The 4,812-nt window shown below is 33.6% G+C and overlaps 1 pseudogene; it reads left to right on the top strand.

Moving 5' to 3' along the window:
- The first annotated feature begins 551 nt into the window (after positions 1 to 551).
- On the top strand, positions 552 to 1,569 carry LOC143662402 (transcription termination factor 1, mitochondrial pseudogene; annotated as a pseudogene).
- Positions 1,570 to 4,812: the final 3,243 nt, after the last annotated feature.

Below are 4,812 nucleotides of genomic sequence, written 5' to 3'. Positions count from 1 at the left end.
GTAGAAAAGTGATAGATTTCAAAGTATACTTTAACAAGTAGTTATAGAACAAACTTAAAACTATGGTATGGGTTACAGTTCCAAAATTTCAGGTATTTCCTTCTAGCTGATCCAATACACTGTAGACTATAAAGAAATATCCACCTAATTATTCAGTAGTCCTACTCACTAGTTTGCATTAAGTTATGATTCCTTACTGAAATAAATAAAAGAATACTTAAATAAGTGGAAAGATATTCTATGCTCATGAATTGGAAGACCTGATATTATTAAGATGTCAATACTATTGCAGGTGATTTTTAGATTTAACAAATCCTGATCAAAATTCCAACAGCCTTCACTTAAGTGAAAAAGCTAATCATCAAATTCATAAGAAATTTGAAACGATCTTGAAAAAGGAGAACAAAGTTGGAGAACTGCACTTCCCAATTTAAAAACTTATTACAGGAGGAAGTCAGCTCCATTGGCAGCATGTAGTAACGACTGGTTTTGAGGGGCAGCTGTTCATAAGTCTATCTTGAAGGATGCAAAGTCCCCTTTCCTTAAGACAAATGAGGCCTTATAGTGTGAAGTATGATAATGCAGCCAGTGAGCCTTTAGAGAATGATGAGCTTCTGAACAACTTACTTGTAATGGGAGCAGATATTGACATGGCGAAGACAAGGCAGCCTGGAGTTTTTAATAGGATGTTACTAATGAACAGGACCTGAAAATATTTCTTTTGTCCAAAGGAGCTAGCAAAGAAGTGATTTCTAGCATCATATTAAGATATACACGAGCCACAACATGCACTCCGAAAATCTTTCAAAACGATGGAATCTGTGGAGAAAGATTATGGCATCATATCTTGACATTGTAAATATTTTGGAACATTCTCCTGAATCTTTTTTTTGGTCCAATAGCAACCTAAATTTAGAGAATAATATAAAATTCCTCTACTCAGTTGGATTGACCCATGAATGCCTTTGTCAATTGTTGACCAATGCCCCACATACTTTCTCCAACAGTCTTGATCTGAATAAACAGATGGTTGAACTTTTGCAAAATATCTGTTTGTCCTTGGGTGACAATGATCCCACAGATTTTGTCAGGAAGATAATTTTAAAAATCCTTTCATCTTAATTCAGAGCACCAAATGGGTGAAAACTAACACTGATTATTTTACAGTCAACTTTCAGCTTGAATGATGAGGAGCTGCTTGATCTGATATGTGGTCCAGGAGCTGAAATCCTAGACCTTTCCATTGACTACGCTAAAAGAAACCACACGAATATCAAAGAGAAGTTGTTTTCCCTTGGTTGTACTGAAGAAGAGGTACAGAAGTTAGTCTTAAACTATCCAGATGTGATCTTCTTGGCAGAGAAAAGGTTTAATGATCAAATACACTGCCTCATACAAGAAAAAAATGAACATTTCACATATAATTGAAAACCCTTGTGTTCTGGAAAGCATAGATACTTAAAAAATTACTTATAAGAACTGGTTGATGCTGGCTATAATTTGAATACATCCAACATTGTCTTGGAGCCAAAAAGATATGAAGCTAAATTGAAACAGTTTAATGATTAGACTGTCTGGGGAAATTTTAAAAATGTCTTATAATGATATTTCATGTTGAATTTGTACCTTTCAAAAGGATAAGTTCTATTTTTAACTATATATATATATATATATATATATATATAATCCTTTGGACATTTTATTTTATAGGTTTATAGCAACTTATGGTCAGTATGCCCAAGTATAGTCCTTTCAGCTATCTTTACTCTAGTTTGAGTTAATGTAACATCTCATTCTATAATATATGCGGTAGTTTTTATAGGCATGGTCAAGGCAAAATAATGTGTGGAAAGATAGAAAGCTTCTGTGGTTTCTGTTCAGGTTCAAATAATTGACAGATTCATTTGGGTAGTTCTATTTCCTCTCATGATTTTGAATGGTAACCTATTCGTTTTATTCCCATTTATCTCATTATGATTCACCTTTAGAACAGGATACTAGTACACATCTAAAGGAGAGATTTTTCATTTCAAATTCTATATTGCATTTTGTGCCAGTTTGATTCTGTGGTGTACTCCAGAAAAGCATTTTAATCCTCATTCAGTATTGCTGGGTGGGAGCTTTTGATTATCCATGGAGATGTGACCCACCCAATTGTGGGTGCTAACTTTTGATTAGGTGGTTTCCTTGGAGATGTGTCTCTATCCATTCAGGGCGGGGTTACTTACTGGAGCCTTTTAAGAGGGAACCATTTTGAAAACAGATTTAGAGCCACCAGAACCCATACAGCCAGAGATCTTTGGAGATGAAGAAGGAAAATGCTACTGGGCAAGCTTCATGAAACTAGAAGCCTGGAGAGAAAGCTAGCAGATGTCACCATGTTCTCCATGTGTCTTTCCAACAGAGGAGAAACCCTGAACATCATCAACCTTTTTGAACTTAGGTTACTTTCCTTGGATGCCTTAGATTGGACATTTTCATAGCCTTTCCTTAATTTGGACATTTTCACAGCCTTCACTGTAAACTTGCAACTTAATGAATTCCCCTTTTTAAAAGCCAAAAAAAAAAAAAAAAAGCTTATTACAAATCTACAGTAATCAAAACAGTGTGGTCCTGGCACAAGGACAGGCATATAGACCAATGGAATAAAATTGAGAGCACAGGAATAAATCCACACATCTACCACCAGTTAATTTTTTTTTGGCATGGGCAGGTTCTGGAAATTGAACCCAGGTCTCTGGAATGGTAGGCAAGAATTCTGCCACTGAGCCACCATTGCTCTGCCTTGGTCATTTAATTTTTGACAAAGAAGTTAAGTCCACTCATTGCAAAAGAATGGTTTCTTCAACAAGTGATGCTAGGCAAGCTGGATATCTATATGCAAAGAAGTGAATGTAGACCCTTACTTCAGACCACATATAAAAAATAAATCAAGTGGATTGATGACCTAAATGTTATGGCTAAAGTAATATAAACTATATATAATAGTATACTAATACTTTATATTATATAACTTACTACTAGATAATAGCTAAACTCTTAGAAGAAAACATATGGCTATATCTTCACTTTGTATTAGGCGATGGATTACTGGCCTTTATACCAAAACTCCAAGCAACTAAAACAGCAAAAATAGATAAATTGGATTTCATCAAAAATAAAAAACTTTTGAGTATCAACTGATACTAAGAAAGTGAAATAACAGCCAACAGAATGGGGAAAAAATCTTAGGAAATTATATATCTGATAAGGATTTAGATCCAGAATACAAGCCACCTAATTAAAAATAGGTAAAGGACTTGAACAGATATTTTTCGAAATGAGATATACAAATAAGAGAATGAAAAGATGTTCAATATCATTATTCATTAGAGACATTCAAATCAAAACCACAATGAGAAACAACTAGAATCAGTATCATTAAGAGAAACAAAAACAAAAATGGAAACAAGTACTGGCGAGGATGCAGAAAAATAGAAACCTTAGTACATTGTTGGTGAAATTGTAAAATGGTGCATCTGCTGTGAAAAAGGTTGGTCCTTCCTCATAAAGGTAAACATAGAGCAGTACCATTTCTAGGTGTATACCCAAAAGAATTGAAATCAAGGACTTGGACATATAATTGTACACCAATGTTCATAGCAGCATTATTCACAGTAGCCAAAATCTGGAAGCAACCAAAATATCCCTGAGAAGCTGAACAGATAAAATGGAATATTACTCAGTCTTAAAAATGGATGAAGTTCTGATACATTCTACCACATACTACCACCTTGAAGACATCATGTTGGGTAAGTAAGTCAGAAATAAAGGGACAGATATTATATGATTTCACTTATATTAAATAGCTAGAATATGGAAACTCATAGAGACAGAAAAAAAGGCTAATACACATATTTCCTAAAAGGTAGATTTACCTAGGCAAGATACCAAATCATGTCTTTCATAGAAGTAAATATGGGGTATATGTCTCAAGTTAATATCATTTACCATCGAGTGTTGTCCCTCCCCCGACCCAGCAGTTATTAGTGGCAAAGTAGATTTCCACTTTCATAGAGGAAATCTATTGGTTCAGTATTTAGATAAATATGAACTATTATGAATTACCTGTGGTCCCCTGGATAAGGTTATTGATTTCAAGTTTCAAATTTTAATATTTTATTAAGACAGAATATTATATATTTAGAATTAGCAAAAATATTTGTCTGGCCTTGAACATTGATAAAATTGGAAGTCTTTTGGACCTGTTTTGGGGAGTTACTATTTACAAATGATAAGAATACCTAGAAATCTTAAAGAAAAAGAGAAATATCTAGATAAACATTCAAATAATTGTGTATTAACTGTATCTAAGAATAGTGTCTCTTACTAAATGCTGATTGTCACCTACTAACTTTAGGGTGCTTGTGTGAAACAATTAAAAATTGTGCTGTCTTAATCCTGCAAGATCTGTTAGAGTTTCATTTGTCAGTGTATTAGCACCTAGATAACTGTGTAAGAGAATGTAACTAAAGCTAAAGAGCTGTACTTCTTAATCTGATATTAGTCATTGGTGTTCAAATAAATTAAATTTTCAAACTTTAATATAAGAATGGTTACTATCATTTTAATACTTGCCTATATTTAGAATGAGATCAAATTGTTTCTGGGATTTATATATACCTTAGGAAATCCAGTTCTATGTACTAGACTGGTATGTTGGTGACCTAAACTGGCAAATGGGTCATTAGACAGTTTCTTTATAAAGACTCACATGTTTTTTAAAGCTACAAACTTTCTCTTTAGAATTCCACCAAGGAATCTAAATGAATA

Source organism: Tamandua tetradactyla, chromosome 18 (genome assembly GCF_023851605.1).
Source record: "Tamandua tetradactyla isolate mTamTet1 chromosome 18, mTamTet1.pri, whole genome shotgun sequence".
Taxonomy (NCBI): Eukaryota; Metazoa; Chordata; class Mammalia; order Pilosa; family Myrmecophagidae; genus Tamandua; species Tamandua tetradactyla.
Note: the sequence above shows the minus strand (reverse complement) of the source record. Positions and strands in the feature narration are given on the sequence as shown.